The sequence below is a fragment of the Canis lupus genome, chromosome 26, assembly GCF_048164855.1.
Source record: "Canis lupus baileyi chromosome 26, mCanLup2.hap1, whole genome shotgun sequence".
Lineage (NCBI taxonomy): Eukaryota > Metazoa > Chordata > Mammalia > Carnivora > Canidae > Canis > Canis lupus.
The window spans coordinates 38,377,189-38,390,652 of record NC_132863.1 but is presented as its reverse complement, the minus strand read 5'-3'; the positions used below and the strand labels follow the sequence as shown (position 1 = coordinate 38,390,652).

Below are 13,464 nucleotides of genomic sequence, written 5' to 3'. Positions count from 1 at the left end.
GGTTTAGATGGTGATCAGTGCTATGGAGAAAAATGAAGCAGAGATGGGGGTATGGAATGTAAGGCATGTTTGGGGAGGTTGCAATTTTTGTTCAGGGAATGCCTCCCTGAGGAGGGGATATTTAAGCAATGACCTGAAGAAGGAGAAGATATGGGCCATGTAGGAGAAAACATTCCAGCCAGAGAGGAGTGGTGAGCTCAGGTCAGAGAAGTTGCAGGGCATCAGATCCCTCAAGTCCTCGTGGGCCAAGGTGAGGATTTTGGCTTCTTCTCCAAGTGAGATGGCAGCTATTAGAGGGATTTAAGCAGGGAAGGGATGTGGCCTGGTTCTACCTTAATGTTGGCTTTTGATTTGAGAGTAAGTTACTGAGGAAAAAAAAGCAATGAGACTAGTGAGCAGGCTGCTGGAATAAATCCCGATGGAAAATGATAGTGGTTTGGCCAGAAATGGTGTCAGTAGAGACATGTTGATTCTGGATGTATTTTGAAGATGGTATCAAAAAGATGGGTTGGGATGGATGTGAGGGAAGAGAGACAGAGAGGAGTCCAGCATGGTGCTCAGATTTTTGGCCTGCCCAAATAGGATGAGACATTAAGAAGGGACTGGCCAGGTGAGAGAAGGTCAGAATTTGGATTTGGGGTGTGTTTTTTGAGATGGCTGCTAGATATCTAAGTGGAGATGTGGAAGAGGTAGATGAATATCTGATCCTGAAGTTCAGGAGAGAGGTTTGGGCTGAAAACATGCATCCCAGGATGTCATGTTGAGATGCCACTTGAAGCCAGGAGTCTGGCTGGGGGAAGGTGTCTGAGAACTGAGCTGTGGAACACGTTCAACATGATCAAGGTCAGAGAGATGAGGAGAAGCAGCAAAGGAGCTTGAGCAGCAGCAACCATCACTAAAATTATACTGACCCATCATTATAAGAATAAAAAATAACCTTGGAAAATATTGTACCAAGATGGGATGCAGCCTAAGATACTCCTTTACAAGAAAACAAAACAAACAAATGTGTATATTTCTATAAACAAAAATATATAGCATATATTTTTAAATTTTTATTTATTTGTTTATTTGAGAGACAGGGCATGTGCACACAAGTAGGGGGAGGGGCAGAGGGAGAAGCAGACTCCCCACCGAGCACAGAGCCTGCTGAGGGGCTCTGTTTCAGGACCTCGGGATCATGACCTAAGCCAAAGGCAGATGCCTAACCAACTGAGCCACCCAGGTGCCCCGAAAAGTATATATAATATTTTAAAAGCATCACAGACTGATTCAGGCAAAAAATTAACAATGAATGCTTAATCTTAGAGCTCAGAGAAATTTATGAGGAACAAAATATTTTATTGATCTTCTACATTTCCCCCCAACAGCTTATGTATCAATTTTTTTTTTCTCACTTGAAAATTTTATTGGTCAGGGAGAAAGGAAGTCAGGCAGCTCCCCCAGCTTCCTGCCCAGGGTTCCACAAGCTCTCACTGCTTCCTGTTGCCATTGATGGGGTGGTTCACGTGCTCGGGGGACAACAGGAATGCCTTGAGCTTGGGTCTGGCGCTGAGGTGCGCCACATAGGCCGAGAGCAGGGGGAAGGAGTCTAGGCAGCTGGGGGCCAGGACCTGGTGAATCAGCAGCAAGTCCAGCAGGTTGTAGTCCACGAAGGAGATCTGGTTGCCCACGATGAAGGCCTGGCCCCCCTCATTCTGGGACAACAGCATTTCAAAAGGCTTCAGGTAACCTGGTAGTGCCTTCACATACTCCTCCTTTCCTGCCTCATAATTAGTGTAGATGAGGAGGGCATATTTGCAGCGGAGATCCTCCACACCATCATTCACTACATCCAGCAAGGCCGCCTCCTGCTGGTCCTTCCCGTAGAGCCCAAGGGAGCGGCCCAGGTGTCGCAGGATGGCATTGGACTGGTACAGGGTGAGGTCTCCATCCTGGAACTTGGGGAGCTGCCCGTATAGACAGGAGGCCTTGAGTGAGCCGTTCATCCAGGTCTCCATGGTCACCACCTCCTCCTTCCAGCTCTGGCCCTGGTCAGCCAGCAGCATGTGCATGGCCTCACAGCGCCCTCGAACAGGGAAGTAGATGATGGTGTAGGGTGGCCTGGTTGCAGCGCGGGTGGCGGTGGCGGTGGTGGCGGCGGTAGCAGTGGCAGCGGCGGCGGCAGCAGAGCTCTTATGTATCAATTTTAACGAGAGCTATACCTTCACCAGGAGATCAAAAGCCACATCATCAAGGAGAGGTGAAGGACATGTCTCCCCAAATGTGACTCCCTGAGAAAGACACACCACTTAAGTCATATTTCAGTTGGGGATGCATAACCTGAATCAAACTGGAGCAGATTTTGCAAAAATGATCACACCAATCATTTGCAAAAATGATTTTGTATTTTGCAAAAATGATCACACCAGTATTTATCCCTCCCAAGTGCTTTTCTTACGCTGTGACATTGACATGCCTCCTGCAGAAGTGGAGTCCATGTTCCCTGCCCTTGAACCTGGGCCGAACACAATAATTTTCTCAACTAATAGAAGGCAGTGAAAGTGCTAGTGCATGACCTCCAAGACTAGGTCATAAAAGGCAATATAGCTCCTTCCATTCTTTCTCTCTTACTTGGATGCTTGCCTTTTCCAGCCCAGCCACCATATTGTGAGGAAGCTCAGGACACATGGAGATGCCCTATGTGGATGTTCAGACCAAAACCCAGCTAAGCCCCAGCCAGCAGCCAGCATCAACAGCTGGACAGATGAATGAATAAGCCTGATATTATTACAGGCTTCTCCACTATGCCCTTTCTGAATTCTTGTTCCGTAGGAATTTGGGGTAATTTGTTTCACAGCAATGTGAAGCAGACAAATCCTAAATGAGGAACATTCTATGCAATAATTGGACTGTATTCTTAAAACATGTTAATGTCATAGAAGACAAAGAAAAGCTGAGGAATCATTCCAGACTAAAGAAAACTGAAGAGACATAATAACACAGTGCAAAACATGGTCTTGAGCTGGATCCTGTCCTAGAGGGAAATAATCATGTAAAGGACATTATTGCATCAGTTGACAAAACTGGAATATGGGTGGTAGATTACAGGATTATATCAAGGTTAAATTTCTTGAATTTGGTAACCATGCTTAGTTATATAAAATAATACCTTGTTCTTAGGAAGTATTATGCTGAAATTTTAAGGGGTAAATGGTGCATGATATATGTAATCTATTTGCAAATGGAAAAAAATAAATACATTTTAAAAGATTTTATTTATTTATTTGAGAAAGAGATTGAGAATGAGTGGGGGGAAGAGCAGAGGGAAAGAGACAAGCAGACTCCCTGCTGAGTGCAGAGGCTGTTGAGGGGCTTGACCCCACTGCCCTGAGATCAAGACCTGAGCCCGAATCAAGAGTTGGACACCTGGGACACCTGGGTGGCTCAGTGCTTGAGTGCCTTGTCTTTGGCTCAGGGCATGATCCTGGGGTCCTGAGATCCAGTCCCGCATCAGGCTCCCTGCAGGGAGCCTGCTTCTCCCTCTGCCTATGTCTCTGTGACTCTCTCTGTGTCTTTCATGAATAAATAAAGTCTATTTAAAAAAAAAAGAGTTGGACACCTAACTGACTGACCCACCTTAGGCGCCCCCAGAAAAATAATTTTTTTCAGAAAAATAAATATTAATAATGAATACATATATTCACATGAAGAAAGAGAGGATGATAAAACACACATGGCAAAATATTTTCAAAATTGGTGAATGTGAATAATGGGTATACTGGAATTCTTAGAATTATTCTTGCAATGTTTCTGTAAATTTGAAACTATTTTGCAACCCACAATTGTGGTGTGTCTCGGGGAGAGGAGGTGGTTGGGGAAAGGAACAAGGGAAAGAGAGACTGATTTTTCAACCTTGTGTAGTTTTTATAAGTATGACCTAGCCCCATAAATAAGTGAAGAGTAAAAAAACAACAGAAGTTCATGTATTAGACACCTATTCTAGGCATTGTGTGAAACCACTTACATGGTTGAGATGATTCTCATTTATTCCTTTCAATGATGCCCATTGTGTAGAGGAGGAAACAGGCTCAGGGAAGGGAGGTAATTTGACCAGAACCAGACATTAATCCAGGTCATCTCATTTCAGAGGCCTCAAAATCAGGTGGGCGGGATCTTTGCCTTTAAGGAGAGGAGATTTCTCAAAACCTTTGTTGTTTAAAGGAAATAAAAAAGCATATGGCGTTTAGCCCTATGGGTGTGTATTGTCCGTCGTGAAGATTATTAATTTGGGGTGTAGTTATTTGACCAATTAGTCACTCAGCAGACATTTATTGAAAATCTTTACTGGGTCCAAAGGCAGGTTTACCATGATTTACCAGTACTGGGAGGTATTAGGAGTTCTAGAGTGCTTCAGGGTCAGTGAGGGGCAACAAGGGTACCATCCGGAAGCTTTTCTATGTAAATTGTCTAAAGAGATCTCAGAAGTAAGGGTCCTGACTCTCCAAGCATCCAGTAATTTGAGATGAGCTATTTTTTCCCCTCTGTCAATAAATACTTTAACTATTTAATATTTACAGCTTTGTATTCTTTTTCTAAAATTGCCTGAACTTCAGAACCCATAACCACCAAGAGTCAGAGACGGAGCTTATAGTGTGGGGTTGAGCAATTATAATTTAGTGACGGATGCTCTGATGGGAGAAGTAGAGGCACTGCGGATGTTCATGAGCTAGTCACCCGAGAAGACCCAGGGCTGTCTCTTCCTCTTCATGGTTGCTTCCACACTCCTGTTAGGCCAGCAATTCATGTTTTTATTATCTGTTTTCCTGCTGTCCCCAAAGTGGCATGGGTAACGAGATGGCTCAGCAGCACATGTGTGATCATAGTGGTAATTTAATGACTGCTGATGGTGCACTAGGCACCCCTCTAAGCACTTCACCAGATTCATCTCATTTACACCACTGAACAGCCCAGGGAGGGACATAGGACTGTTATTGTGATCAGTATAAAATGGAGGTTTTACATGTATTAAGACATGTGGAAAGGTTTAATACTTGGCCAAGGTCACAGAGCTAGCAAGTGAAGGAAGCAAGAATCAAACCTAGGCAGTTGGTCCATGGTCCCCCAATTGTGGCTTGCACCTGTCCAGAATTCCAACTATCTTTTGGGGACCGACTCACCCCCAGTTCTGACCATGTGGTTTGGGTGGAGCTGACCATATTTTTTGGTTCTAGGGTGAATCATGTCACACCCAGTCCTGGATCATCAGAACAACAACTTGTCCTGACATAGTGAGTAGTGCAAAGGCCATCCAGGCCAGGTCAATGAGGACTCTCCCCCAAGCCTTTGCTGAAACTCCGCAGTACTCCCCAGGGTGGCGGGGGTGTTTAAGAGTCAGGCAGCCTGGAGCAACAAGGCCATCTTTGTCACCTGCTTGAAAGGAAGGTAACACAGGCAAATCTGAGCATGACTCCATTGATAATTCTGGAGCTTCTGGTTCCGCCATGCCTGAAATGTCTGTGAGCCTTTCCATTCTGCTCCCTTCTCCTTCGGTTGGCTCAAGCTAGTTAAGCACAGAGTAGCAGATATTCAGCCTGTGGGCCGCCTGGGTGGCTCAGTGGTTGAGCCTCTGCCTTCAGCTCAGGTTGTGATCCTGGGGTCCTGAGATCCAGTCCCGCATCAGGCTCCCTGCAGGGAGCCTGCTTCTCCCTCTGTGTCTCTGCCTCTCTCTCTCTCTCATGAATAAATAAATAAAATCCTAAAAAAAAAAAAATTCAGTCTGTCCTCTCTTTTTTTTTTTTTTTAATTTTTATTTATTTATGATAGTCACACACAGAGAGAGAGAGGCAGAGACATAGGCAGAGGGAGAAGCAGGCTCCATGCACTGGGAGCCCCCCATGGGATTCGATTCCGGGTCTCCAGGATTACACCCGGGGCCAAAGGCAGGCGCTAAATAGCTGTGCCACCCAGGGATCCCTGTCCTCTCTTCTTAAAAAACATTTTCTTTAAAAGCTTTATTGAGATATAATGCACATGCAATATAATTCACTCATTTCAAGTGTACAATTCAAGGGTTTTCTATATATTCAGAGCTGCACAGCCACCACCCTAAGAAGAATATTTTCATCAACCTAAAAAGAAACCTTGTACCCATTATCAGTCACTCCCCATTCCCCTCTAACCCCCACCCCAGCCCAGCCCCTAGCAATCACTAATTTACTTTCTGTCTCTAGATGTGTCCATTCTGGACATTTCATATAAATGGAACCACAGAATATGTGCTTCTTTGGGGCTTGCTTTCACTTTGCACATCTTCAGGGGCCCTCCATGGTGTAGCTTTGTGTCACAATTTCATTCCTTCTCACGGCTGAATAGGATCCCTTTGTATGAATAAACCACATTTTTGTGGGGGTGGGGGGCATCCATCAGCTGTTGAACATTTGGGTTGTTTCTACCTTGGGCTATATATAATAAATAATGCCACTGTAAACCTACATGTGCATGTTTTTGTGTGGACATACAGTTTCCATTCTTGGGTTTATACCTGAGAGTGGAATTGCGGTGTGCTATTGTTGGTAATGCTATGTTTAACCTTTGCAGGAAATGCCAAACTGTTTCCCAAAGAGGCTGTGCCATTTTACATTCCTATACAGCAACAGATTCTTGCTGTGTGACTCACTTTTGCTGAGTGACCCTGGTTAAGTTGTATCAATTCTCTGGGTTTTGGTTTCCTCTTTTCTGAAATGGCATGCCCTATAGTGAGGATGAAAAAGAGATCGTGTGTGTATAGAGCAAGTGTCCTAAATCTGGGCCTCAGTTCTCATCTGTGAAATGGGGATAACCAAAGCACTTCTCATGGATTCTTCTCAGGAGGAAAGGAGACTCAGCTGCTAGGGACAGGACACACTCACCAAAAGGTGGTTGTAGATCTGGTTTTAAAGGGATTCCCTCTTCCCAATTGAACAAAACTCCCGAACATCTGTGTGCTATACACCCGGCTTGTGGCTTGTATTAATGCTCCTTTGATTTTCAAGTTGGAATTCCTTTGCCTTATGAAACTCTGGAAGAGTTGTTGTCTAATCTGTGACGATCAGCTGACATTCAGGAACCCACACAGTGGATCAGTGGGATGACATGATCTGCTGATGAATGACACATTCGCTGAGATATAGAAACTGTGCCAAGCTTGAAGCCAGAGAGTGTGAAAACCCCATGACTGAGTCATGATCCTGGGACTGGGATGGGGGTGGAGAGGTGGGGGTGGGGGTGGGGGTGGGGGTGGGGAGGAGCCTGGCTAAAATTGCAATTCCCTGAAGGCATTCCGCCTTTCTCTCTGACCTCATCACTTCCTCTCCCCTTCCCACAATACTTATGGGTCAAACTCAATCACTCACATTTTCTGGAAGCAATGTTCTTCAGACCTTTGTACATGCTGTTCCCTCTGCCAGGTGCTCCCTTTCTGTTCCTTTTCTCCCTGTCACCTGCATAGTCCCCGCCATTCTTGAGTTTTCAGGTTAGAGGTCAACTTCTCCAGGACGCTTTCTTTCTATCCTGGGGATCTTTTATCTTGCCTGTATTGATTTTCTCTGGATCCGAAAACAGCATCTCAATTTCCTGTTGGGGAACCAATACTCCGTCCCCCAGCGCTTACCCCTGGGGTTCAAGGAGTCCCTGGCTCTATGGGTGAGCCTGGCCAATCAGCATATCCCGCCCCTCACCCCCCAGGGATTGGTTCCTCAAGGGGCACAACATTCCTGCAACAAAGGACACTTGGGGGCACCTGGATGGTTCAGTGGGTGAGCATCTGCCTTTGGCTCTCAGGTCATGATCCCGGGGTCCTGGGATCAAGCTCCGCATTGGGTTCCCCATGGGGAGCCTGCTTCTCCCTCTGCCTACATCTGCCTCTATTGTTAGTAAATAAATAAAATCTTTAATAATAATTTTTAAAAAGGACCCTTGGAGGTTCCCCCTGGCTGTCTTTGCCAACAAGTGCAGAAAGCCTCTGGAGGAAGGCTGAGCAGAAAGATGGTGAGAGAGAATGAGAAAGAGATAGAAGAGATAGATACATATTTTGACATCATTTGAGCCCCTGGATCCAGTCACATGTGAAGGTAGTTTGGCATCATGATTTCTCATAAACCAATGACTCACTTTCCCCTTCTTTATTTCACTAGTTAGTGGAAATTCTGTCACTTATAAAGCCTAAGTCCACCTGACTAGCAGTCCCGGGCCCCCAGCACTCCCTGGGCCACAGTGGGTGCCCTTCTGGATTTTCTTTCTTTCTTTCTTTCTTTCTTTCTTTCTTTCTTTCTTTCTTTCTTTCTTTCTTTCTTTCTTTTCTTTCTTTCTTTCTTTCTTTCTTTTTAGATTTATTTATTTATTCATGAGAGACACACAGAGAGAGGCAGAGACACAGGCAGAGAGAGAGAGGCAGGCTCCATGCAGGGAGCCCGATGGGGGACTCGATCTTGGGACCCCAGGATCACACCCTGGACTGAAGGCAGGCGCTAAACCTCTGAGCTACCCAGGGATCCCCCTTCTGGATTTTCAAAACAGCCCCTGTTTCTCCATTTTCATTGCACTTACTAGATTATGTTCTAATGATCTCTTTGGTTGTAGTGCCCATGACACTCAAGGAGCAGCTGTCCCTTGTTTGCTGTTGTATCACTAGCACCTAGTCATGCCTGGCACATAACAGCATCTCAGTAAATTTGATTTTAATTCCTTTTTAAAAAATCGCAAACTAGTTCACGATGGCATACATGCAAATATGCACAAAACAATTCAAAACTTTTCTATGGATCTGCATGAATACGCACCGAAGAAGCCTGGAAAGAAACCACCCATGAGTCACAGTGTGAGTTACCTTGCATCTTGGTGGTTACCAGAGGAATGTACTTGGTATCACTCCTTATTAAAAATTAATTTAGGGCAGCCCGGGTGGCTCAGTGGTTTAGCGCCGCCTTGGGCCCAGGGTGTGGTCCTGGAGACCGGGGATCGAGTCCCACGTCGGGCTCCATGCTTGGAGCCTGCTTCTTCTCCCTCTGCCTGTATCTCTGCCTCTCTCTCTGTGTCTCTCATGAATAAATACATAAAATCTTTAAAAAATTTTTAATTTAAAAACAAAGCTGAACAAAGGAGCATGTGCTGTTTGCAATATTGAAGGTATACAATTCAAAAGGGTATTGTTGAAGAGTTACCTTGCCCCTCCCAATAATCTTTGTTGACTAAAGGAATCAAAAGCATAACTATAAATAGTTGATGAATAAACGATGGAATAAGAAAATGGTTCTGTTCAGATAAACCTCAGTTCAAGATGATCCTCCCTAGCCCCCAGCCCAGTGGGCCAGCTGGTTTCCCTGAAAGTCTGGGCCTTGGGCCAATGTTTTATTTCTTCCTGGGATGGGCCCCTGTCTGGGAGTCCTTTTTCCCTGGAGCTTTGAGAATGGCTCACAGGGTTTTGCACGGACAAGGAGTCCCCTAGCGACCCCGGAGGGTCGCTTTCCGTACCTTAAGCTGGTGGATTCTGGATAGAGGCTCCAGTGGGTGGGTTGTCAGGGGGAAGGAGGGCTCCTGTGTGTCTGTGTGGCCCGTGGCTGATTGCTGTTCCCCAGGAAACAGCCTCCAGCAGAGACATTCAGTCCCCAGCTGTAACAGTGTAGAGAGTCTGCTGGCCCAGACTATGGGCTCAAGGTCCAGTCTTGCCAATTAAGCTGCTGTGGGGCCTTTCCTATCTATAAAATGAGGGAGATATGTACAGACTCTGATGGGTACCTATCTACTAACCCATCCTGCCCCTTCTTTCTTGCTTAGAGAACCTCAATTTGAGAGTGGGAGCTTTGGATGGCCATGGGTTTAAGGGAGAAGGCTGGGTCTGTCTCCAGCCCTAATTTTCTGTGTCTGAATGCACATACATATGAATCTTATATAGCCTAAGAGAATCACAGTAATGCCAGGACACCTCCTTGCTAGTCATGGGTTTAATTAAACATGTAATAACATTCTTCTCATTCTCTGTGGCTTTGGGCTTAATTTCACTTAAATTTTTCCTGCATCAGTTTCTTCTTTAAAATGGGAATGGTTCTCACTCTAATGTTTGCTGTGGGCCTTAAAAATAACCCAGCTAGGGCAGCCCGGGTGGCTCAGTGGTTTAGCACCTGCCTTTGGCCCGGGTGTAATCCCGGAGACCCAGGATCGAGTCCCACGTCAGGCTCCCTGCATGGAGCCTGCTTCTCCCTCTACCTATGTCTCTGCCTCTCTCTCTCTCTCTCTCTGTCAAATAAGTAAATAAGATCTTAAAAAAAATAATAACCCAGCTAAAAGACCCAAGGTACAGCAAAAGTTAGAGTAACAGTTCTTAGACACACTGTCAGCTTCATTCTGTTTGAGGACACCTTGGATTTTTTCATAGGCACTCAGTGAGTGACAGTTTATTCACTCTATTTGCTAACCCAGCTAATTCCATCTGGAAAAGGTATGAATCATTATGATAAAAGCAGATTTTGTTTGATAAACAAGGTAATTTCAAAATGTTGGGGGTGCATATGAGGCAAAAAGCTATACAGACAGAGGACAGGACCTATGAGTTACTGAGAGCTGCTGGTGTCTGGAAGTTGTTGATATCTGGAAAGCCACCTTGTGGGAAATATGGAATTGCTGGCTCCATCTCTAAAGATTCGGACGCGAGGGATCCCTGGGTGGTGCAGCGGTTTGGCACCTGCCTTTGGCCCAGGGCACGATCCTGGAGACCCGGGATCGAATCCCACGTCGGGCTCCCGGTGCATGGCGCCTGCTTCTCCCTCTGCCTGTGTCTCTGCCTCTCTCTCTCTGTGTGTGACTATCATAAATAAATTAAAAAATTAAAAAAAAAAAAGATTCAGACGCGATGGGTCTGAGAAGGAGCTGAGACCTAACAAGGATTTTAACAGCTGGAGAGTTTGGGACTCACTGTTTTTAGTGAGTTTTTTTAGAAGACTTATTCATTTATTATTTTAGAGGTGGGGAGGAGTCAAGGGAGAGGAACGAAAGGGAATCTCAAGCACAGAGCATGACATGGGGTTTGATCTCATGACCCTGAGCTGAGATCATGACTTGAGCTGAAATCAAGAGCCGGGTGCTTAACCTACTGAGCCACCCACACACCCTGTGAATCACTTGTTTTGGACATTAACTCTAATCCCCGACTTTGCCCTTTACCATTTAGACAAATCCTCCTATTTCCATACCCTGGTTTTCTCATCCGTTAAATGATGGTGATATTACCAGCCTTAGGGGTTTGTAGGACAGATTAACAACTGTGGTTCTCAACTGGAGTGATTTTGTACCCCAAAGGACATACAGTGGTGTCTAGAAACAGTGTTGGTTGTCTTAATTGGGGGAGGGCACTACTAGTGGGTACAGGCCAGGGATGTTGCCAAACATCAGTGCACAGGATGGGCCCTACAACAGAGAATTATCCAGCCCTAAGTGTTAATAGTGCTAAGGTCAAGAAACTCAGGTTAAATATATTAATGTGCCATGAGTTGGAGGCCAAAGAGACTATTCTATTGCCTTAGCATAAACACAGTTGCCCGCAACATAAGAAGGCCTTCTCTAGTGCAGGAAAATAGAGTTAAGTGGGTGTGTGGAGAAGGTTGGAGAGCCAAAGAGAGATCTATTGTTCTGTGAGTGGTGTGTGTATGGGGAATAGTGACAGTGATGCCAGAATCCGTGTATGACCCACTGGGAGAAGCCAACTGGCTGGCAGAGGATGCCAGGGCCTTCACTGCAAGCTGCATTTGTGTGATGAACTTGAGGTTTTTATGTAGATGATATTTACAGCTCAATGAGAATGACTATATTTTCCAAATTGCTTATTGCTATGCTTTATATAATATTAAGAAAACATCAATGGTCTCTATCAGTGGACCTGAACCAGGGGTGATTTTGTCTCCTAGGGGACATGTGGCAGCGTCAGAAACATTTGCAATTGTCACAACCGTGGGGCAGGCTGCTGATGTTGAGTGGATAAAGGCCAAAGGACGCTGCTGAACATCCCACAATGCCCAGGATATGACCACCCCCACAATATTATTTGGCCTAATATGTCAATTGTGCAGATGTTGAGAAACCCTAGTTTATACTAGGATACTATTGTTATTGGGGTCTAAAAGCCATCCCCAGATATCAGGGGATGATGGGGGACAGGTTTAGGGGATGGAAGTGGTAACTTGTTTTCAGACAGGTCAAGCAGTCCCTGAAATCATTTGGGAGCTGGAAGGGAACCCTAGAGGTAGTTCAGAGTGTTTCTTGAGACCACAATACATGCCATGCCCTCTGCCCTCTGCTGACCATAAGAGTGAGTTAGAGGGAGTTTCTCTCAGCTCTGAAGAAATGTCCAGTTAGCTGCATGACAGACACTAAGGATTCTGAGGGGTCCAGAGTCCTGACTTTGTTCCTGTGAGACCAGCAAGTGCTTTCTCTACTCTGGTCCTTCATTTCTAGCTCTGTAAGCCCTGGACGCCCAGGGCTAAGATGATCAAGAAACAAGACAGTAAGACATGGGGGGATTCTGGGAGCAGGACAGTTCTGGCATCACTGGGGTTCCCAGTGGAGGACCAAGGAGGTCCAACAAGGAGGACAGAACATAGGCAGAAGGCCTGACCTCCTTTTATCCAAAGAGGAGGCGGTGAAGGGAAAGAGAAGGTTATTAGGAGGAGGAAACAGTACAGAGGATGCACTTCTCAAACTAGGGTCTCAAGTGACATGGGGGATGGAAGCATTGACCAGAACCCTTTTGACCCAAACCGGGATGGTCAGTTACTGTGCACAGTTACTGTGCTCGAACTGCCCATGTCCAATCTCCTGACCTGGCCATCGTCTGAACCTTCGATGTATGCTGGCCCAGACTTTATCTCTTTGAGGACTTAGGTCGCCAGGGACCAGACCAGTTTGCTTTTGCATACTTACTCCTGGGAGCAGCTCTCAGATGAGGATTAGCAGGAGCTGTGCCTTCAACCCTACAATGGGATAACTCCAAGATGCCTGTTCTACACTAGCTCCCAGAGACTCCTGATGGGATTAAGCTTCAATTGCCCACAGTGTTTCTTGTTCCAAGACACAATGACTGCTTTCCTTTCTCTGTTTCATTCCCTCATGCCCCTAATGGTGCTACCTGGGATCATCTCCCAAAGAATCTCCTTGCACTTGAAATTCTTGTCTTGGGGTCTCCTTGCAGGGGAGCCCAAGCTAAGGGATGCAACTAACTTCCCCATTCCCAGGTCTTGGTATATATGATTGAACTTCACTCCTGCAACTCCAGGGTGGGCATGTGACTCGAATCTGACCAGTAACACCACTGGATGTCTTTGGCTACAGTGGTTGGTTCAGGGATAGCCATGTAAACCCTACCCTTCCAACCCCCTCAGGCCAATGGCAGCTTCTTCCTGGACTTCTGGTGAAACAATGGAGAATGAGAACATTCTTCTGCTGTGGTTCCTAAATTGT

General features: G+C 45.7%; 1 pseudogene; it reads right to left on the bottom strand.

Moving 5' to 3' along the window:
* Nucleotides 1–1,422: 1,422 nt before the first annotated feature.
* On the bottom strand, nucleotides 1,423–5,485 carry LOC140617799 (glutathione S-transferase P pseudogene; annotated as a pseudogene).
* Between the last annotated feature and the right edge of the window lie 7,979 nt (nucleotides 5,486–13,464).